The sequence below is a fragment of the Lycorma delicatula genome, chromosome 6, assembly GCF_047948215.1.
Source record: "Lycorma delicatula isolate Av1 chromosome 6, ASM4794821v1, whole genome shotgun sequence".
Lineage (NCBI taxonomy): Eukaryota > Metazoa > Arthropoda > Insecta > Hemiptera > Fulgoridae > Lycorma > Lycorma delicatula.
The window spans coordinates 60571963-60597548 of NC_134460.1; the positions used below are offsets into that span (position 1 = coordinate 60571963).

General features: G+C 27.2%; 1 protein-coding gene across 1 annotated transcript in view; it reads left to right on the top strand.

Annotated features, from left to right (window-relative positions):
* The window catches only part of kek2 (leucine-rich repeat, immunoglobulin-like domain-containing kekkon 2 protein), a 537340-nt gene that overhangs the window by 330112 nt on the left and 181642 nt on the right, over positions 1 to 25586 (top strand). Inside the window, exon 2 of the mRNA XM_075369227.1 lies at positions 16876 to 16922. The gene's annotated coding sequence lies outside the window, so the exon portion shown is untranslated. The remainder of the gene's footprint in view (positions 1 to 16875; positions 16923 to 25586) is intronic.

Consider the following 25586-nt stretch of genomic DNA (forward strand, 5'->3'; position numbering starts at 1 on the left):
TCATTAACTTCACAGACATGTAACGAACGCATCGGTAAACAGATTGTACAAAATTACAATTACAATCCTTCTTCATTAATCAAAGGCAAATTCTGATTAAATTTTGGGAAAGAAAAAAATGCAATCTCATCGTAGGAAAATATATATGTTTATAAATTAAGCAATCAAAAAATATATTCGAAACGCGCAAAATTACTTATTGATTTCGTCTAATTTTATCATTTGTACTTCAATTGCAGAAATACTATATAGAATTACAGAATTACGCCCAATTTTCTGATGAAATCTTGAGACATACCTCCACTAATATTTTACTTCTTTAACAAAAGTTTAATATTGTACCCTCCATTTCCATACCTATTAATTAAATCAAAATATTTTTTAAATGCCCTATCGACATTCACACAGTTAATTTTTCTTAAAAACTTTATCATGTATAGGCTTTGTCAGATGGTACCTTAAGATATTACAGCAGGTTGCTTGCCGAGGAAAATCAGGAGCGTTAATCTACCATATTAGTTGTGCGGTTTGCAAAAATATTATCATCGATAATACTGTAAATATCTGGTTTTTCTCGTAAGTAGATATAAGAAACATTTGACCTCTCTTCTCTCATTCAAATAATATGCAAGATATTGTTATCTAAAATTAAAATGTATAAAAATTATATATATATATATATATATATATATATATATATAAATTAAATAGCTTTCAAATTTTCAGGATGCATTCGTGTTATGTAAAGGAAATTCTGTGCCATAACTTGAGGCTCAAGCCCCCTGAGGTTCTGAATATCTCCTCTTGATGACCTAATACCGTTTGTGACTTCGTTTTAAGACGTAAAAATAATATAATGTGCATTTTACAACATATCCGATTTGCAGCATCCTACCTTGACTTCTTTCCGTGATATATGATATTCTAGAGTAATGGAAAGGGTAAAATATATATAACGGATATATTCGTCTAGAGCAGCAACGTATCAGAGTTTCTATGTGAAGAAAATGAGTAAGGGTAAAAGAAAAAGAGATTTTCAGCTTTTAATTATTATTTACAAGTATTTTTTCCATAAACATAAGGATAAAGAACATAGTGTGGCTTGATGAGAAGGACGAGCGAATCGAATCCAAAATTAATGCTCATTCTAGATAATTAAGCTGGACAAAATTGTTGAGATTACCATGACAACTGTTAGACACCCACCATGTCTTGCGGTAGCTTATAAATTATGTAGTGAGAGAAGCCCGTAAATTTATATGGTTACCATTCGTGTGGCAAGTTACAATGCATATTATGTTTTAAGATATTAATTCCCCACACACAACACAAGTAAGAATTGGTTTTATTTATGCTACTTATCAGCATCTGGTTTAAAAAAAAAAACATTTAGTCGCTTTTAATAATTGGATGCCCATGTTTCTAGTGAGTTTTAATCTTAAGGATTGGATAACTGTTCTACATCAAGTATACTACTGGTTAGAGTTTAAAAAAAAAAAAAAAGTCGAAAGGAATACAGATTTTTTTAAATAATAAATCTTAAAAAATAAATTAATAATAGGATGGTAGTAATAACAATTATGAAATTCCATTATGGAAAAAATTAATTAGCACATTATTTTATATCAAGAATTTTCAGCATAACATTCCCTTTAATATTAATCTCAGAGCCTTTACTTTTACAGCCATTTCAGAATCAATTTAACAAAAAAATCATTTCCGTAATATAGCGGTTAAACATAAAGTTTGCAAAAGATTATAATATAAACAATCAGGTAGAAATATTACCCCTGTAATTAAATATAAATAGAAGAATCCTACCAACAGTTTTCGGTGTATTTAAATTTCATCCAACATTTTCACATAAAATTAAAACAATTAATTAGCTCTTAAAAGAGTACACAATAAGCTGACTGTAAAACTTATAATTTTCATTGTCTTTATTAAAATAATGTTATAAAATTATTCATAAACGAATAAACAATTTCCAAATATGTATTTATTTGAAGCAAAGCATAGAAAAATTAACTTGTAGCTTTAAACAAATAATTTTTATAAATAATTTTCCGAAAAGTGTACTGTGATCTGCTCACAATATCAAAGATTTTGTCAGCAACGTTAATTTATCTAAAAAGCATTTAAAAAATTATATCATTCTACCAAATTCTTATTCTGCCTTATATGTTTACTGAATTAAAATTACTATTATATCTGTGATAATCTTTCTATTGACGTAATCTACTACTACTGAATCTTTTTTTTCATTTCTTTTATCAGATATTTAGATTGATTTCGTTTCAGATTTTCAATACATCACTATATTAATGATTAAATATTACGATAATTTTACTTTCATCATTGTAAATTTTAATATGAAACCTGATAAATTTTTAATTTATTTACTATGTATAATGAAAATAATAAGTATCATTTATAATTGTATTGTAACTCTAAATCTTTTGCTGTAGATTTTTACCAACCATATTTTAACTCCAGTTATTTGAGTCCGCATTAGTCTGATAGTTTGTCCCTGGTGATAGTAATAGTAGCAATAAGCCACCAATACATTTAAAGCCAATCATCATCCAATGCTTTACAGAATATTATCCAATGATAACTCGAGGGAAGAACTACTTTCAGTTACTTTTAAAACGATATGAATACTAAATCGTAAATACCGTTATTCTTTGGTGGTTGGATTGCAATTAACCATACAGCTCAGCAACGGTTGACCTGAGTCGGTACAATACTACACTTCATTTACATAGGATACATATCATCCTCATTCATCCTCTGAAATAATACCTTACATGGTTCCGGAAGCTAAACAGAAAAAGAAGCCCGGAAGTCTGAGCTTTCGGGCTTTTCATTCACTTATTGGTGTTTAAAAAGGAAATGAACGGGTAGGTTTCCGTTCTGTAACCGTAATTTAACGAATCCTAACTTATTCCTGTCATCTATTGTAATAACCATGAATAAATTAAATATAAATAATGCTACATTATAACGATTACAGAAAATCAATAATTCATATAATTATATTTTTCATATAATTATATTGTACAAGATATTTTTACATACAAATTATATAGGAGTATATATATATAGATAGAAATATATTATTATAACTATAAATGGTATAGATAGACAAAATATTATAACTGCAGATATACGTAGTTATAAACGGGCGCTGCGAAAAAAAATTGAATGATAAATAAACAATGCTTGTTTCAATTAATTATTAAAAAGGTAATAAAAGGGATACTTTAGTAATGATATAATTTACAAAGAAGTATAATAAATCTCTTTTTTATAAATGATAAATTTTTGTGGAGATAAAATTAATTTTATTGTATTTAAAGATAAATAACTGGTAAAATATTACTTTTTTTTATAGCCTGAAAGTTACTCAAAATATAGTGAGGTAAGCTGTTGTATTAAATAATGTAAAAGATATGCATCATATTTTGATCTAATATTTCTCTAAAACTTCACTGTTTTTTCTTCTCCCTTAATTGTACTATTACATTATTCATACAATTAAAAACAACGGCTTTCGTGCCTTTGAACATAAAATAGTGAATATTTATTTTTATTTTTTATTTATTTTTATTTTGAACAGTTTTAATATTATAAAACTTTAAAACAAACTATAAGACATCTTAAAATAACAAACATAGTACAGAAATCATTGACTAAAGAATAAACTTATATGAAAACAAATAATCATGTAAATAATAATCATAATAATATAATAATCATAATAATCAGAATCATAATCATGTTAAATAAACAAAAAATTAAGTTTTTTTAAAACTATTACTTTTTATCTTAATAATTAAATATGATATATTAATAAAAGTTCCCATAACCGAAGTCTTGTTTAAAATGAACGTAAGAAAAAACAAAGAGTAATTTTTCCATCTGCATTTTTCAATATTTTTACAGGTAGTAGCCTACTTGCAACTAGCGGTAATCTATCAATATACAGATTGCACATAAACACTTAATACGTAAAACTTACCATTTATACGTAATACCTCTTACATCTAATGGCGTATTTACAGACACTTATGTCGCCTATATACAAAAACACGTTTTGTCAAAAACACTAATGAAGTGATAGAAAGCTCTAGTCCGACTGGTTTAGTGGCATTTTTTCAACTATCTCTCCCAGTTTTACCTTACAGAATACATCCAAAGTCTGTTTATAGAAACTGTTACTAATATAACATTTGTTAATAACTATTTAATTATTAATCAAAACTAAACTAAAACTTACCCTACCTAAAGTTATAAAGTAAGTTACAAAGTAGATACAGCTAACCAAGCCCTAATACTCAATTCTGTTCTAACTTAAAATGTTAAAACTACTAGCTCATAGAGATCATATTAAATAAAAAAGGAATATTTAAATATATAATTACTTGGCGGTGAACTTTCCGATTTGTGCGGTTTGACCTGGTCGCAACTAACTAAGTCATCTTTTAATTAAATAATCGCTTACGACAGTTAGCGAATGTATATCCATATGTAATTTTAGTAATTTTTACAGAAGAACCGAAGCTACCCCAGTTTCATCTTTTATACTTGGTCGAAAAAGCTTCTCCGAGGAGCTCCCAAAAGTCTGACAATACGGCTTTAACGCCCCGCCGCTAACGAAAGGTCAGTTTCCATTCTAATTTTGAATTTTCTGAATGAAACGGTCTCTATTATCCCCCTTCATGAACAGCATGATCGGATTAACCCTCAGAATACACAAAATTCATCAACCTCTTAGCCAATGTCTTTAAGTAATTGTCAAAATTCCCACTGTTGAAGAGAACCTAAAAAAACTTTCACTCAAGTGGTTTAATGGCTATTGAACCAAAATCTAACATAAAATTAAATACATTTTTACATTAGGTAAAACTTTTAAATTCTGCAATCATTTTAAAACGAAGAATTAATTTTTTGTCTTCAGGACAATTTAAGGTGAAAAACAAAATTTGAAACCATAGCGGTATCCAGTATTAACAACCGTGTTTCACCAGTATTTCATTCTCTTGGAATTTTCGATAAATATCCTCTCTAAAGAATATCATGTAATGAGTTTCTTCAGCACTTCCTTACTATCCTTCTTGCCTTTTTATAACCATCAAAACTTAATTTATTTGAAACAATTTAGAAATCAGCAGTATATAAAGAAGTAAAGATGGTATAATTTTAATTATATACTACCACCTAAATTTAGAGCTATCCAAAGAGTTGTTACACAATTGACGGTTTAATGACTAAAAACGTTGGTTATTCCGGCATTGGGATTTTCAGTGAAGTTTCTTGATGTGACTATATAAAAGTCAATTTTCATTTTGATAGTGCATTGTAGCATTAAATTTAATCGTAAAACAGCTATCAATTAGCAATGAGCATAATGTCTTTCTTATTATGAAGGATTTGCTTTCTCCGTAATTGTAGATTGACCCTAGCTGGAAATTTAATGGATTCTATTTCATATAAATACATGATGGTAAAAAGCTTTAATTTAAGCAGAAATACCAAAATCACGTAAGAATTCAATCAATTGGTACATTATCAATAAATAAAAAAAAAAATTACGGACATCAAGTGACGAAATTTACAAGGAAAAATATATTTTGTAATTATATTACAATGTAAGGTAGTTGAATAATCGCTTACGACAGTTAGCGAATGTATATCCATATGTAATATAAGTAATTTTTGCAGAAGAACTGAAGCTACCCCAGTTTATACTTGGTCGAAAATGCTTCTCCGAGGAGCTCCCAAAAGTCTGACAGTACGGCTTTAATACCTCGCCGCTAACGAAAGGTCAGTTTCCATTCTAATTTTAACGCGGCACATTACTTCTTAGTTCCCTCCAAAGACGTTCGATTGTCTGCGGGGTGCCTCACCCCGAAATCTCAAAAAAAAGCATCTCAAATCGTTGTAAAATCTTTTGAAATGTATTTTATGATGGAAACGAAATGCCGGAAAAGTAGATATTTGAATATTGATACACTCGATATGCACACATATAGGGTGTATAAAAACCTTGCTAGTCAAGGAGCAAGCGTAGGTTAAGTCTAGTTAAATTATATCGGTAACGTTTCGGCAAATTTAACCAAACTTAACCTACGCTCGCTTCGCTCGCTAACCTTGACTAGCAAGGATATTACACACCATATGTGTGTGAATCTGCATTATCGAGTGTATTCAAATATCTTTTCGGACACTTTTATCTTTTCGGACTTTTCGGACATAAAATACATTCCATCATAAAATACATTTTAAAAGATTTTACAACGGTTTTGAGATTTTTTTTTTTTTAATGATTTCGAGATGAGGCACCCTGCAGACAATCGAACGTCTTTGGAGGGAACTAAGAAGCAATGTGCCGCGTTATGAAAATTCCAAACACCATTTCCACGGACATAGAGCCGAATTTTTATTTAAAAGGAAGTATTGTGATTATAAAACACGATTTCACCATTTATGGCAAATTATAAGCGCACAAAATTAGATAAAAAAAATGTTACACGTGTGTTATTTATATCACTATGTAAATTTAAATTATTTTCTATTTTCCGACACCCAAAGACATCATTAAATTCATAAATATTAATTTTTAATGAATTTGATATTTTTTATGATTTCGGGGTGAGGAACCTCAAATAAAAAATTACCCAATATAACTTATAATGTGTAATTTAAAAAAAGAAAATACTTTCTCAATTTCCATGAAGGGATATACTCGTAACAGCAATATGACGAAACATTTCTGGCTGCATAAAATTCTTATCCGTTTTTCTCCAAAGCCTGCAATGTGTAAAAAAAAAGACAACGCCGTGCAGTGGAACCAGCTATTAAAAAAATCCATTAATTCACTAAATTAATCTAGTGCGCTGTTGTATGTAATGGGATGCTAGAAGTCCAATCATTGTTAAAAATATGGGCGCTAATAAATATCAGCCTAATGTTTTTAACATTTCAATTTCTACTTTAATTTTATTCACTATTTATTTTGATGAAAGCGCCCGGAAACCTTAGAAAAGGAAAACAATAATGTCATTTTTATATCCGCTATGATATATAAAACCCGAAAGGCCTTGAGTTTTACGTTGGTTAACTCAAAGTATAACCACTTACCTCTTTGTTGGTAAGAGGTATATTGCTTTTATATTTTAAGCTGTTAAGTTTAAGATATTATTTTTAAAAATAATAATCGTTTATTAAATAACTTCGTTAACTGCTTTCAGTCTAATTAATTTTTTTTATTTATTTCATTTAATTATTATACTTAAATAATGTAAAAAAAATTACAATGATTTTATGATAATAATAGCAATAGAAGTAATAGTATTGATAACTATAATAATAAAACCTTTAAAGAATAATAAAAATGTAATTTAAGTATGAATTGAATGATATTTAAATAAACTTCTTTTACGGTAAAGGTAAGCTCTCTAAGTAGTTAGGTATTATATCGTAAATTTAACTCCCTGTGTTCAGTTAAATGTATGCCTGCATTATTAGTGTAATCGAAAAGTAGAAAGCTAAAAATATTATACAAAAAATCGCATTAATATATGAAAACTGTATAATTTAATTCAAATAAGGAGTAAAATTAGATTTTAATGTAAGATAAATACTTGAAATGTTTCCTACTCTTGTAAAGATAAAAGATATGTTCTGTTCTCTGATTAAAATCTTCTTTACATTTAAAATAATTTCCAACACTGAGAAAGAATTTTTCACAAAATTAAACTGAATTTAATGTATAATATTTGATTAAATTTTATTTTGTATAAAAGTATAATTCATGAATTTGGTTATAATTCCTTACAGATAAGAATTCATTCTTCATTGTCAGATTAATTTTTCACGTCTTACGCTTTATAGATTACCTTAAGATTTTAAGAAAAAAAAAATAACCAATGAGCGTAAAGAAAGATTTTCATGTTTTATTCAATGGAAAAGAAGAACGGAAATAGTCGTAATAAGGATTACTAAATTTGCTCCTGCTTTCTCTTTAACATACAAGAGATTAGGAGACCGTGGAAAAAAAAACTTTAACCTAGTACTATTTAATTTTTTATATTCTTCGGGGTAAGAAGATATTATTAACTTTGAATAAGAGATAGATTTTTTCTTTCTTTCTTTTTTGCTATTCTTTTATTTAACACTATTCTTCATGTGAATCTTTAAAAGTCATTAAATATGAATTCTAATAAACTTTATGCAATTTACACGTAACTAGTAAAATTGCAGTGCATTTCTACGGACTTTAAATATACAACTAACATTTTCTATCTTCGATCAAATAATGAATAAAGAAAGAGTAAGTGGTTTAATTAAATAAAAATAGAGATTTCTTAGATATACAATTTTTCCAGCACAATTTATATTTATTGCAAACTTAAAAAAATTAAACAAAAGAAAGATAAAATATTATACTATTTGGCTGTAATATAAAAACCTAAATATTAAGCTCAAAGTTTTTTTGAGTCACCTGTCTTCCGCACTAGTTGACAAAAACGTATAATTTTGACTGGAGTCAATTTTATTTTATAAGGCGTTAGATTTAACGCCAACAGTGTGTGAATTTGTTGATCAACCCAATGTTTACTTCTTAGGAATAGTTAGCGGATATAAATTTACTTAATGTCGCAATGTGTTTTTTAAGAAATATCTACCGAAAGATAAAACGTGTGGCCTTAATTGTTTAATTATAAAATTTTAAATCGACAATTTATTTGGAGTTGAAATCTGTTGAGACCCTTATCAAGTAGGATGTTCAAAATTTAACTAGTTCAATGGTCCTTCTTATAAAATAATCACGTATATTCGGCAAACATACTAAGTAAAATTATGTTGTAATTCATTAATGAAAATAATTAAAAAAATAAATTATCCATTATTTCTTCTGGAATAACAAAATTATTAAATACCAGATTGGGAAAAAGATAATAAAATAATTTTATTACTCAGAATTTTATACAATTTAAATCCCTTTAAGGTTAATAATTAGGATAATTTATGATTATCTTTCCAATTGATTTAAACGACTCTCAAATTTTAGTTTGATGCCAAAACATGTAGCAGCATTGTAAAGACAGGTTTTTACTTCATAATTGCAAGAAAATATTTCAATGAGGGCGTAGGTTGAAATGGAAAAATGTATAGACAGAAATCTACAGTTATGATATACACTTTCAAATTATTATCGTTATCCACAACTTTGTCGAATACCAATCCGCCACATGTGCATTTTATTTTATTTTTTGCAATTTAGAAATAATGAAGTAATTGATATTTGTATCATCTCCAACTTGAAAGACGTTTTTTTTTAAATACTTTCCAAAATATATTATTATTTCTTTCAGTATTTTGTAATATATTGCAATTGTACTTAATGGCGTCATCTTATATCGATTAAGAAAACCTGTCAATATATAATTTATTCGATGTCTGTTGTATTTGTTGTTTAATGTAAGATATGTCAAATAAAACGTATATGTCTTTATAAACGAGTACCGTATAGGACAATATACCGGATAGTCTACTGCAAAACCTACTGATAATTTACAATGAAAGAAAATTTTCTAAAAAATTTTCATTAATCTAAATAAATATAAGTCTTTTTTTTCAATGTTTTCTTATGTTTGAAATCCTGCACAGTTCAAATTTAATAATTGAAATTTGATACACTTCCCGTTATCCAATCAGGCTCCAATTTTGCACACAGCTTTGGTTCTGATGACAATATAATATAAAATATTTAATTCCGTTGTAAATCCAATATGGCGGACATTGAGAACATATATTTCTTTGTTTAAATACAAATAAAAAATAATATGTTTCGATAACTAAGGGTTTTTTGTGGCAGCGAAACGATTTTATTACAACAAAATGGATTTTTTACTGTAAGTTATTTGATTTTGTTACGACGACAAACCGATATGTTAAGTAAATGAATTTTAATTTTGTGATTATAAATTTTGAATTTTTTGACTTTTGCGATTTTTAGTACGGTTGAGAGACGAAAAGTAAAAAAATAAATAAAAAAAGAGTTACAAATGGTTTTCTTTTAAAACGAAATTGCTGTATAAAGTAAAAAATAATTTTTCAGTGATTATAATATAATCAAAATAATTTTCAACATCTGTAAAAAGAAAACCAGTGTTCGCTCAAAAAATATTACTAAAGAATTCAAATTGGTGTTCTGTGAGAATTAATAAAGGGAAAAATGTGAACAGAAATTAAAATTATTAGACAAAGCAATATTTTATGAGCGCAAAATGGTTTTATTTTCACAAATGTTGAAAATATTTGCTAATTTTATAATCACTGAAAAATTATTATCTACTTATAGCAATTTCGTTTTAAAATATTTTATTTATTTATTTTTTATATTTTAGTCTCCCGCCCGCATTAAAAATCACAAAAGTCAAAAAATTCATAATAAAAAATCAAAATTTTGTTTTAAAAGAAAATCATGATTTATTTTTCATTTATTTAATAATAATTTTAAGATTTTGTCACCTTTCTTAATGAGTAAAATCAGTGTTTTTGTAACTAATAAGATTATTTATATAAGAAAGATAATAACTAGAGATAACCTTTCAATCTATTAAACATATTATTGAGTGTTAATTGTTTGTCTTTCCTTCGTTATAAGATGATGAGATAACCAAAAACCAAAAATTTGAGGATTACTTATTTTGGCTATCACGAAACAAAGACCGTGATTGATAATTGAAGGCTTTTGATCAGGAAAGAATCTACTCAAATTCCTTGTTCCAAAGTATAAATATCTAGAAAAATTACAAAATCCTAAAAATATGTTCTTAAAAAAGTGTAAGTCTAGGGTATTTCATTTTTCTTCTAAAGGTATTTAAACTCCTTAAAATCTTTCAGATCATTCCCAAAATTCTTTCTTAACAGTTTTCAAGCATTATCTACCTACATTAAATTTCAGTATTCAGTAAACGAAATTAAAAATGATTTTAACTGTACAGTTTGTTCACTTTTATTTTTCGTTATTAATCACATTTTCACCAGAATAATAATTTAAAAAAAAATAGATTGTTTAATTTCTGTTTCTGAATATTTAGGTAGGGAAAGCCCACATGAAAAATCCTTGCATGGGCCAATCAAAATTCAAGTAAAAGTTATCTGATGTTTTGTTACTTCTATTCGTGCACCAATAAGTAAAGATTTATAAGAGAAGCCTGCTTTTTGAAATTCCATCACTGTATCTTTTATTTATAAATCTGAGTATATAATAACAAACCTACTTGCCGATTTGATAGGATTATATTTAATCAACAGTTTCTACTTTCCTCTAAATCTAAGATGCCGAACTTTAAAGAGATATTTGGGTGATTTCGTTGTTTTAATTATTAAAATAATTAGTAATTTATGCAAATTTTTATTTGGTTATTGCATCCCCAAAATGGAAAAAATTAAATCGCATGAGACTTTAATGCAGATTACGGTACCCTAAATAAATAATAGTTAAATGCAAATCTTGTCTTTCCAAAGCTTCATTTACATAACAATTTATTTTTATTCAAATGATGCTCATTTTATGATACACTGCACGTTTAGATTTGTAAATGTTCATTATATTTTACGTGAATTAGGCGTAAACATTTAACAGATTGTGAAATTTTATTTATAACATTCTGTACCTGACGTAAAAATTTTTTTGAATACTTTTTCTACGTTACTAAATTTTAAATTCTATGAAATATGCAAATTATGCAGGTATATAAATCCCATTTACTCTATTCAATGACAAAAACTGTAACAGTTCAATTCTAAATAAACGATCTGGCAATATAACCGCTGATATGACGTGAATGTCAAATTACGTCACAGGAGACATGTCATGAAATAACTTTAGCCCATTTTCAAATGATTTCACTGTACATTCTAATGAAAGACGGATTAAAAATATTGATATACGTATGTGCGATGAATTATTAAGTAAGAAAATTTTATATTTTAAACAGTAACAAATAGAAATCAAAACAATGACTTTTCACTTAAGCAGTAGAATATTGTATGATAAAAAGTAAAAAAAATAATTCTTTTTTAAGGTATTAACATTTTTTAAAGTTTAAAATAAAAATATAAAGCACCTAAAATATAAATAAAAAAAATTCCTTATTTTTCATCCCGTTATTTAAAATTCAACATTTAGATATATCATAACCCAAGTTAGATTATTTTTATAAATAGTAAAGGTGTTTCAGGAGAGGATGAAAAACTACTGATATGGTAGTGAACTAGAATCTTCTGTTATAAACATCATCATTTTTTATTTGATAATAAAAATACCCAAAACACCCCATAAATACTTGAACAATACAAAAATATTTCTCTGCAGAGTATGAAATGAGCTTGCTTTTAATTTGAAAAGGAGCTTAATCACAAAAATAATTTAGTTTAATTAAAGATTTGTAGAATATAATATCAATAATTTATAACGATCAAGAATCATTAAAAAGAAATATACAAATTAAGATGTGCATTTGGATTTGTCAGCAATAAAATTAGTTAATTACTTTAGGTTACATAAATGTAAATAAATATATAAAATCAATTTAAACATTACATCTTACCAAACTACAAAAGTTAAAAAGAATAAAGTGAAGAATACTGAGAACAATTCCAGGAAAAACAACTAAGAAAACAACAGCAGGATATTGACCGAAATACAAGAAAGACTGTTTGAAGAAATACAGGATATTGAAAACGTGATAAGAAGAAGGAGACTTAGATTCCTGGGCCATGTGTACAGAATACATGAACAGAGATAAAATACACAAATGTTCATTAACCTCCGGGAACAAAAGATCAACTAAGGCCTCCCACAACAAATGAAGAATGAATTACGAGACCTAAGAATCAAAGAACAAGAAATGAAATATAGAAAGTTATTCGTACAAATTTTCACGAAGTTAAGTTTTGTAAAGGTGAGGAGGGTAATGAACCACACCAAAATTAAATGGTCCGAAGAGAGAAAGACCAAACAGCAGAAAGAGTGAAAAAATATTAGGAGGTAGGAAAATAAACCAGAAGAAATTATATTTTAGTGGTTCGTAGCTGGCCTAACCGCAAAAAAAAATTTTTAATAAAAATAGTAATTATGAAAGTCATTTAAAAAATGTGCAAAAAGTAATTTTTTTTAATTTTTCCTTTAATTTATTCGTTTTAGAAGTAACTTCAAATTAAAAAATTAAAAATCGATAGTTCACTTACCTTATTATCTTGGTGCCAACTACAAAAAGTTAATATAAAGAAGAATTAGATTCACATTATAATAAAAAGCATTCTGTATTGAACAAAAATTCTGATATGGAACACATAACTTCCTTGTACGCCTATTAAATTACATTTACACATTTTTTCAAAATGAAAAGTTCATAAAATTCTATTTAATTAAGAACCTCTGATATTTTTTCATGTATTTTTTCTTTTTGTTATTATTCATCGTAACTATTTTTTTTTACAATGAGGAAGTTTTCAATTATTAATAAATCAATATATTTAAACAAAAGAAAAGTTGAAAAAAAAGGAGATATGTCTGATCGAACCGATGTGCCTTTCCTTGTAAGATCCAAGTATTTCGTTAATAAATAAATTTTATTTGACTATAACTCTGGAACCAATAAAAATAAGTACCACTTATGTCTCCATGAGGGTTTATTACTGCAGTTAAAAATGATTCAAAATTAAATTTGTTTTTTTGATTTTGAATTTTTTTGGACACTTTCGGTTCAATCGATTGCAATCAAAAGGGAAAGTACACAACTTCATGTTATAACAGTCCTAAATCCAAAATTTCAATATCCTAAGGCTAATCGTTTTTGAGTCGTGCGAGATACATACGTACGTACATAGAGACGTCACGCCAAAACTAGTCAAAATGGATTCAGGGATGGTCGGAATTTCCGTTGAAATCTGGAAACCGAAATTTTTCGCGATCATGTGAAAAGGTAAGGGAAGAAATGCTAATACAAAGTGTAAAGAGAATGCCAACAACCGTGAGCTAACTTTTTCTGAAATGCGAAATTATACAATATTTATTTTATTACACTGACTCTCCAAATAGTTTTCTTGTATTTAAATTAAAATTTAGATTACTGAATGAATTTTCAAGAAGTATACCTATCATTTTATGTAAAAATACTTATAAACGCGACTACCAAAGAAACTATCTGAACGATAAAAAAGGAATCGTCAAAAGTCGCTGAATTTGGTGCCCATAAAGGCAACTTATCATAAAAATAAATAGATATTGATTAAACTGAGAATCTCCTCCTTTTATTTAAATCTGTAAAAAACTTAATACCTATCAAATACAAAAAAATGAGTAGTTTTAACTTTATCGGTTAAAAATAATAAGAGTAAATTACAAATTACAATAATGAAAAGAAAATAAAACCTGACCTTTTTTAATTTGTTAATCTCTCTGTTGAGCTTTGTTATGTTGTAATGTTTTCATATAGTTAGCACTAATTATATGTACTATAAAATCCATTTTAATTAGTGCTAAAATTCACGTTTTATAACTCTGCTTATTTATGATAATGATTGTTTAACCTTTTTGAAATGCCCATCAGGTTAGGATTTTTTTTAAATTTCAGTATTTTTTTCTAAGTTTCATTGTTCTATATCACTTCATTAATCATATAAAACATAAATAATTATATGCTTCTGCAATGTTTGCAATGTACACCTTAGGAATAATAATTTATTCCTAATGTGTACATTATTCAATCAGTTCAACTAGTGAATAACAAGCAACTTCCCCCACGGATTAATAAAATGAGGATGATATACTCGTATGTAACATGTAAATGAGGTGTAGTCTTTATACAGACTCATATATTTAATATATGACTTAGGGAAATTTAGATTTTTTTTTTCGGATGGCAGAGGCTTAACATAAAATAAATAAAATTTAACTTTGACGTATATGAAAATGGTATTTTAATTACAAGGATCCATTTTTAACACGAATTAGCTTTGTATTTACTATCAAAAAAAACGAATATTCAGCATAAATCTCGGATATACTGGCTTTAAAGAACGCTGAAATCTAATAAGAGAAGTGGGTGTTTATTATTTGACAAATGCACTAATGTCGAATGTATTACATTATAGGATACCGCACTATCTAATTCAAACGTCATAAACTGTCCCAAGTAACAGTGTTATGTTTAATGTTACTACGGACGAGTTTTCTGAATTACTAATAATAACCTCGTATAAAGATATCCTGGAAACAAAATAATTAGAGATTATAAATAACGTTAAATTTGAAAGATAAAAGTCCAAAAAATATTTGTTTAAACATAAAAAATTGTACTTTTAATTAATTTTTCCATTAAAATTATAAATAATCCACGATTAAACTTTAAAATTTACGTGAAATTTATGTAATAAAGATCATATCGGGTGATGAAAGAATAATCCGGAAAAACAGTATCAGAGAGAAAAATGAGCTCTTTCTTAAACGTGATGCAGGAAGTAATGTGTATGACCATTACATACGTATCTTAAATTCCTGAAAGTTTACAACAAATAAAACAAAATTATGTAAATGATTTTGGTAAACTGAGAATCAAACTTTCATTAAAACAAGAGAAAAGATGCGTAATCAAAACGATGATATATTCAACCCAAACCACGGAAAGTTTTACGGTAGAATACCACTAATTCAGAATATTATATTCAATATATTATATAAAGAGTAAATTTGATGGTTTCTTATGTTTCTTGGCCTGACAAAACGAATAAAATAAGTCCCAAGACTGTATCTCTAGTAATTTTCATGATATCTAACGTAAAATAGCCTTAACAATTTTAGAAAGACGTAAGACCTCATTTCACGGGCAGAACTGAAATTGGGCGAAATTTTTCGCTAGCCGTAACTCGATAAAACTTTTTCGAACGTTTGTTAGTATCAATCTCTTTTGCCTTTTTCAGGTTCTAGAATCTGTTCCCAAATTATTTCCCTTTTCCCTCCTGAAACACTCTACATATGTTTTATATATAAATTATGTTAATGATTTTTTTTTTAGGAAATAAAATTTTTAATTTTATGGTTTTAAAATACTACATTACAACAAAAATAAAAAGAATTTCCTTAAATGCGGTAGAGAAAACTTTTTGTAACATTTTAATACGGTACTTGTTACACGCCTTAAACTTTTAAATGGAGTGGAACTGAAAAAAGGAATTGCTTTGGTAATACAATCCAACGTTCCAGATCTTACTTCGTTCCACTTTTCAGTTATGAGAATAGAATTTTAGTTTTTTTTAGAAAAATATTTGTGTATTAAATCTAATAACTACGTTTTGATATTTAAAAATAAACTATTAAAAGATGCGAGGATAAAACATTAAAAGAAGAGCGACGGAGAGAAATCACTAACTGAATAGAAAAAAAGTACTATTATTTTCAACGTTAAATGGGAATAATAATGACTGCACAAAAAAAAAATTCGTTAATATAATGCAAATTGTAATGTACATAATATAGATTCTTCTAATGCGTGTAGCTATATTAACTAAAGTAACGGTAAAAAGCTGGATTAAAAGCTTACGTTTTTAAAACTTCGAAAATAATTACATTCTAATGAAATTAAACACGAAAAACATCAATTTTTACCTAAAAAAAAGGTAATAAATAAATATAAACAGTAAAGCCTCAGAATATTAATCGGATTATAAAGGAATAAGGTTAAACAGAATCCATTTATTTGTAATTAAAATAAATTAAAATGACAAAGTTGTTTGTTATTTTCATAAAAAAAAAAAACAATAATACTAATGTCTGGATATGTTATTTTGTTTCAGGAATGGATAACCTGAAGATGTGTATTTATGTGACACCATTCTATTGAGTAAGCTATAAATATTTAAGCTATATTATTTAATAAATTTTTTATTGTTGACTATTTACAAAGTTTTAAAAAACATATACTAAAATAATATTCTTTAAAATATTTTTATTTTAATGATATAAAATTCTACGTAAAATGTACATCAGTGCAAGCAAGAAACAGGGTACTATAATCTAATCTACGAAATCTTGTACTAGTGCGTATTCTATTCAGCATAAAACACGTCTAAAAACTCCGCCCAAAATTTCTAGGTACAACATGGATCTAGCTTGTAATTTTCCTTCTGTTTAATGAAGTGATTTTAATTCGAATTTTAAAGTACATTTTCCTTATAAACTTCAGGTTTTTTTTTCAAAGTTATAAATATCACTTATCATTATGTAAAGGAATGAGGTTAAAAGATATAAAAAACAGTGTTACACACAAACACGCATTTATATATATATATATATATATATATACATGTGCGCACGCGTACACATATGACCAACACACTTTCTTATTATTTATTAATTTATGTATAACCAAATAATAATTTCTATTTTTAAATAATTATTTAGTTTTTAAATATTTTTAATAATTATTTTTAGACAAATCTTTGCCGAAAAACCACTAATTTACTCTGTAGCTCGTGTTATAAAACAGGAAGAATGAAATTGTAAACAAAGAATTAACTTGAAAATAAATGCTGTTAACGTTGCTGATAGATATATTGTAGTAGTAGTAGTAGTAGTAGTAGTAGTAGTAGTAATAGTAGTAGTAGTAATAGTAGTAATAATAATAGTAGTAATACTATAGTAGTAATAGTATAATAGTAATTACTACTATAGTAGTAATAGTAGTAATAATAGTAGTAATAATAGTAGTAATAGTAGTAAATGATATCTTAAAAATATTACCTTTCCAATATTTTTTAGGTTTTTTTTAGACACAAGGCGTCATGAAACATCGGAATAACTGATAAAGTTCTACCTGTTTGTTTATATGTGTGCCAGCGAATGCGTTGGGATATAATTTTCTTAAGTTGGGTTTGCTGGACAAAAATTTAGATTACCACTACAAGTGCCTTTTATAAATGAGGCATAGGTGCTGTTAAATTTTAGTGTTGACATCTCAAAGTCGAGAAAATATAGAAGAAATCCTGTTAAATACAACTCAAACTGTTCACCAGGAAAGCTTAGTAATGCTAGAGTGAATTTGTTTCGCTTAATTAGTCATTACTTTGCGGCGTTTTATAAATGGTATTGTTTGCAGATTTTTGCATATTCCTACATTCCTAAATACTTATATTATTTTATATTTCCATAAGAGTTCACAGTTTTAACATTTATTTTTTATGCAATATTTAATAGAATACAAAACTAAATTGTTTAATTGATATTGGCATTTATCATAACAAAATAATATATATAAAAACATATCTCTGTTTTCATAATTATGACACCATTATAATGATAAAATCAATTATATTTTCAAAAGAAAAAGGGTATTCTTAAAAAGCTGTAAAAAATGCTATGAGCTGCTATTAAAATGCTAAAAAACTTCATTTAAGGATCTAAAAATCAATTTTAAGATAAACAATGGTAAACGATGCTGTAAATTAAAATGCAGGATGTGGTTTTTCCCTAGATAACCATGTCATCAAAGGCGATAAGATTTGTTTATACCCATCTACTTAAATTACGGATTAAATCCTGAGAGAAGCACATTTATCTAGTCACTTTAAAACTAAAAACGTATACCCACAGAAAAATCATACGCGTAGTTTTGATATACACGTAGAACTTCTTTCATCCGTAGACATATTTTAAACATCAACACATTTATTCTTAGTATTAACGTAACTACTTACATCTTACTTATATATCTTACAGCAAGGGATTCCAGACCTTATTGCAAATACTATAATTTAAGTTTATATCAAAGTTTTAAAATAATTTAAATATTTTGTTTTTAATTTTAGTCACCCAAAAAAATAATTAAAGAATATATTAAACTTTAACGCATTAGTATAATTATAAATTGTTATTACTACTATAAAAAAAAAATTATTAAGTTCCAAAGGGTATTTGAGATGTGATGCAGAAGAAGAGTCTTTAAGAATATGAAAATTTCCTGTGAAACAAAAAACGAGGAGACGAAAACCTATATGAAAAGCCTCTGTGATAGGATTTAAAAAGAAGACATGATGAAAGAAAGGAAAAAACACACGGTGATTTAGAGTTTACTTCAAACGATACTGCAAATAGTAACTGAAAAAAGAATTAAAGAGGTAGACCAAATTCAGTAATCATATAAGATATTTGGTATTATTATTGTTACGAAATAAAGAAACTGGCGGAAAATAGTGAAGCATTGAAAACAATTTCATTGATTTGCAACAGTAGTTATTGTTGCAAATCAATGGAATCTACGATAAATCGGTATGTTTTATTCTTTACCTCAGTATATATATTCACATTATCTTATTCTGTGAAATATCCTACAAAAATCAGATGTGAACACATAACTTCCTTATACGCCTATTAAATTACATTTACACACTTTTTTTTTTAAATGAAAAGTACAGACAATTTTATTTCATTAAAATCTTCACATAATTTTTCTAATAATATAAATCAATATATTTAAATAAATAAAAAATAAAAAAATAAGATGAAGTCTGATTCCAACCGATGTGCCTTCCCGTAAGATCCAAATATTTCATTAATTAAAATTTTATTTGGCTATAACTCTGGAACCAATGAAAATAACTACCACTTATGATATATAGTTGAAAAGCTCTCAATCAGGGTTTATTATTGCAGTTAGTAAAACGTCCAAAATCCAAATTTTATTGGATTACGGGCTTTTTTTAACACATTTAGTTCTGTTGATTGCAATCAAAAGGGGAGGTGCACAATTAGATGGTACAACATCGTAAATCCAAAATTTCAAAATCCTACGACGAATCGTTTTTAATTATGCGAGATACACACGTACGTACATACATACATTCATACATACGTACAGACGTCACGCCGAAACTAGTCAAAACGGATTTAGGGATGGTCAAAAAAGATATTTCCGTTGAAATCTGGAAACCGACATTTTTCACCATCACAATACCTTTACTGCGTACAAGAAAATAAAATAAAATACAATAATTAAATGGGCAGAGGATTTTTATGTAAAATTTTTCATCTGTATCTAGAAATATTCAAGAAACATGTGCATATTTAAAGAATCACACTTGATCTAATTTGCAGACAAAATAATTGTTAGATTTCAACTTTAGTACTATCCTGAACAATAGAAAAATAAATAATAATTGAAAATGAAAAAAACAAAACAATTATAAAATACATTACATGATTTAAGAAAAAAAATTCCTAACTGAATCTTGAATAATGGTAACTAGTATATACTTATTAATTATAGATTTTCATATATTGCTGCTGGTAACAAGGATATATTAATGTAACAGGCTTAAGGCCTGATTATATTCTTTGTACGTGACTAATATAAATTTTCCTAAAAATACAAAAATATATTCCATCATAACTGAGAGCATCGTATTTTTTTATAGTTCCTTCAACTTTTAGATTTTACTAGTCACAATACATAGTATATTGTGCTCGCGCACGCGAGTAATGTGTTATGTTAAATATTTCGTTTTACGCTGAAAGAAAAATGAGTACGTGCCATACCCGTATAATGAACTTCATTTAACCAAACTTGAAAATACAAACTGGTATACAAACAACATTATTACTAGTGTATAGATTTGAAATTTAATAACAACGGTTTATAACAATAATAATAAATAAGAAGATGAAAAATCCTAGAATGTTTCATCCTTATTAATCCCAAAATGACTTTTTGGATAACGTAAATAATTCCATTTCATTGAAGAGAAATTTTCTTAATTAATCAAATCATCAAAATATTTAAAGAAAAAAAAATACTTTTCTTGACTATTTAAAAAATCTCCTATTAATTTCCCTAAAAGTAACCTTATCGCATTTTTAAGTATTCTGTTTTTTAAATCAATTTTTATATATATTTTTTTTTAAATATCTATTTTTGTTATTTAAAAAATAAAAGCTGTTTTGTCAATAAAAAAATAAAACATAAAAAAATGGTATTAAATCCACAGGCAAGAAACTCATCCCTGTATTGTTTATTGGAAGAAAACCCAATTTCCGTTATGATTGATCTCTGTTAACTTTAATATTATACTTTAATATAAATTACATACTAAATTTAGACCTACAAAATGCGCAATGCTTATTTCAATCCTAAGATTCGGTTTTTAAGGATTCTACATTGTAAGTTTATGAATAATAAATAATAAGATAAATAAAAAATTTAATTAAGTTGGAATTCAGAATGAAAATGGTTAGACCAGTGGTTCCCAAACTTAACCGAGTCGCGGTACCCTTTTTCAATTAAAATGTTTCCATGGCGCCCTACCCTAAGTAAAAGTATGACTACACGTAAGTAAGAGATAAAAATTAATAAAACTCGTGTTTCTTCATTATCTTTTTTACCTTATTAACATTAAATTAATAATTATAAATTTTTCCTTGAATTAATTATAAAAGTTTTTACAATATTTCCCGGCGCCCCTCAGAAGACGCCGCAGATTCCCGGGGCGCCGCGGCGCACAGTTTGGGAATCACCGAGTAAGACCGATTAAATAATAAATTCAAATACTTAAATAAATAAAAAAATAAAATTACTAAATAAAAGTTAAATTAATAAACTGAGTTATTCCTACAAACGCAAATTATATCCAACAAAGGCTTCATTGTAATGTACAAAACAACCTATATTATTGAAAAGTAAAACCCAACATTTTATTGGGATTTTATATCATTAGGATCTTTTCGTACTTTCATTGCAAAACCTTTTTTTACTCATACCATATCTAATTTTATATTCCATGTTCAATAGCAGTATGGCTAATTATATTGTAATAGGTAAATGTATAATCCATATAACGTAAATTATTTAAAACATTACATAAACCATTAAATACTTTAATGGTTTGATTAATCGACAATAACAGTAAATATAATCATAAAATACAAAATACTGTTTTTATTTAGAAAACTATTTTTGTATAATACGAGTAATATTGTTATTTCGTAAGAAAAAATTTAAACCAAAATTACAAGATTTAAATGCCTTCCCGGAAATATGAAATCTGAAATTGTGAAAGGACAAATTCCCATTATTAATTTCAGCATATCTATATTTTTCTTAAAAAGAAAAATGGATATGCTTTCCATAATGTTTATGTATACTTTTTTTATATTTTGGTTATTGAGGCTAATTAAGTAAACATATATTAAAATTAAAGATTGAAATTCTTTGACGGCAACCGGTTTATGTTTTTATTTATATAACGAACGCTTCAATCTAATAGCGATGGGTTGTGTTTTTGAGCTCAGCGAAAATGTTTTCTTTTTCCTGTTTAGCCTCCGGTAATTACCTTTCAGATAATACGTCACGGGTTTGGATGAGGATGATATGTATGAGTGAAAATGAAGTGTAGTCTTGTACAATCTCACTTCGACTATTCCTGAGATGTGTGGTTAATTGAAACCCAACCATCAAAGAACACCGGTATCCACGATCTAGCATTCAATTCCGTGTAACAGTAAAAAAGGTTTACCGCGATATATGCCAATTTATCAATATATTTATTAATTTATATATATAGCCGAAAGTTTGTTTGTCTGTTTATTCTGGCATCACGCAAAAACCAACCGACCGATTGCTTTTAAATTTGCAGAAATGTGGTGTTGTTATCCCAGGGAAAGTTTTAAGCTATAGACTAAGGTTCTAGGCCCCTTGGGGATGATGAAATTGTGAATTCAAGATATCCATTAGAGAAAAAAAAGATTAGTAATTTTAGTTCACAATTTGTGTTACCGTGACAACAGCAACAAATTAAGAATCTTTCGTCATCAAAAGGTATATATTTTAGTAATGTTTTTTTGGTCACTAAACCGTCTGTCTTTTGTAATTTAGTTTTTTTTTCAGGTTTCTGTATAGCCTGACTATTTTAATTGTTGTTATTGATCAGTATTACTTTCACAACCATGAAAGTAACGTGTAAAGATCACTGCTGGCGACGAAGAGAGGGGAGTCCTCTTGAAAGACGGGAATGGGAAGAGCAAAAAGAGCTGTGCGGCCTTTGGGTAAGTCCTGTGGTTGGCTTCGAGGAGTCCAGAGTCGGCTCCCTCAGCTGACCTGGTGTCTGGAAGTCCAAGGAGAGAGGACCCCTTGTTATACAACCCCTGGCTATGGTCGGGCGATTGAAGCGAACCTCGACCGGCTAACATATGTAAAATAAGTCGATTATCTTCTCTGTTTATCGAGGTTGACGTCTGGTTATTTCGAAGTAAAGACGATACGTACAGACTCGGTTGGTCACAGTAGAAACGATTTTACTGATCCGGTCTTACTCTAGAATAGTTTGTTTATACTAGTTAAAAATATGTGCGAAATGCATTAAAAATAAAATAAATATTTCATATAATTAAAAACTATAACATATTTTTAAAAGTCGATTTCCCTCTTGAAATAAATTTTGAGCTTCAACGCGGAATATAAAACCATAAGGAATTACTTTCGTTACTTATAATGATGACCTTGTAATAGATTAATTAGACTTATGTATTAAATTAAAAAAAATAATTCATAGTAGTATAAGCTAATTAATATTCACAAAATAAGATGTTAATAAATAATATACAAAATAAAAAGTTAAAATATATTGCGTAATAATCGCAAATTGTTTTAGGGAAGTATGAATTTGATTTAAATGTTATTGCTAAATTCCGGAGGATAAGGATTATAGTTAGTTTTTCTACGGTGGTTAGACTGTTCCATAGCTTGCCAATTAATTGCGTTCTCTGAATAAGTCAGAGAACCCCCTTAGAGAACAGATAAATCTGTTCTCCAAGGGTGATGTTTGTAAAGACGAATTTAATGATGATTTTACTAATCTCTGACGAGAACGGACAGCATCTTATATTTATCGGTGTTCTGGCTATTGTAGTATTCAATATTGCTGTAATTTTCTGTTTATAAATTTTTAATAATATTTCAGTATTTTTACATAATAAATTGGCCCATTACATAAGGATCAACGCAGGGCAATTTTGTCTAGTTATAAGCATTTATAAGTATGACAATCATATATAAGGTTGGAGGTTCATTATCGTTGCATAATGGTATAACTGAAATTATGTTGGATTATATTTTGCTAGTAGTCAGTAATATTTTTTTACTTATCACCTCTGCATTAAAAAAAATTAAGGAATATTAAATTTAACGTTATCCCATTATTTATAAGCAATATTTTAATAACTATACAAAAACAAAATGCAATTCAATTTTTGATTTACCACATTTATCACAGGATAATATTTTTTTTAATCTATTATTAAATTGAATTAAATTCAAACGTATTTTTTTTTTTATTATAAGAGCAACTAGCAATTATTTTTTTATAACAGAAACATCGAACATTTCCATAAAAATGCTATTTACTTTAAAAGATAAATCAGTAACTAAAAATAAACGTGAATAGATAGATGATAAAGTCACACATCAAAAATGTAAAACGGTAACTAGTTAAAAAGAGTAGACCGTAAGTGAAAGAAAAACAAAATTAAATGCAAACAATTCCTAACCTTAATTGTTAGAATCAAAAGGATTTTTTGGTCGGTTTTACCTTTTTTCTCTCCAACTCGACCTATTCGAAAACTGTTTGAAATTTTATTGAATACTTTGTTACAACAGTTTTTTTTTTGGTAATTTTTATCGTTAAGTTTTTAAAATGGTATTATTTTTATTTCTTTTCAACTTGTAGGTTATAATATAATTTAAAATCAAGAAAAAAAAATAATAATAATAGTAAAGAACTAAAAAATGTGATTCGTTACAATCTAAATATACTAATTAAATTTAATTACAGCCTTTCATGGTTGTTTTTTCACTAAAAACACCTTTATTTCAAGGAGTTTCCTGATCTACACACACATACGCGCACGCGCGCATAAATATATATATATATATATATATATATATATATATACATACGTATAACGTGGAAATGTTTCTCCTGTTAATTGATAATTGTCAAGACACTGAAAACCCTCTCTAAAGCGCACTATGCACACATATTATAAACCATTGCATTTAATGGACGCTTCCGATCGATCGTATGCAATGCATACATTTTGTGATTAATTCGTATTAGATAGTCACTTCCACCCAAAGTGAATTATCTGTATAATTCACTGCATATTTATTCAGTTATGGTAAATTACTAAACGATTTAAGTGTTTTAAGTCTCAGTGGCTACGGATTTGGATATAGAATACTGTTGGCTATTACTAACAAGCGGTAGTAATAAAGTTCTGCATTGGCATGTCTCTTTGTTGGATTTATCACTAGTTTACAAATTTTTGGATATAAATATAACTTATTAATACTGTATAATTTAAAAAATCTGCATTAAATTTTATTGAAAAATGACTGTTTTAATATATTAATAATAATATGCAAAAGAAACTTTTTAGAATCAGATTTAAAATTTATTGAGAAGAAATGTAAAAAGTAAGGTAAATTTTTATTGCACATTCTTTCATGATTACTGCTATT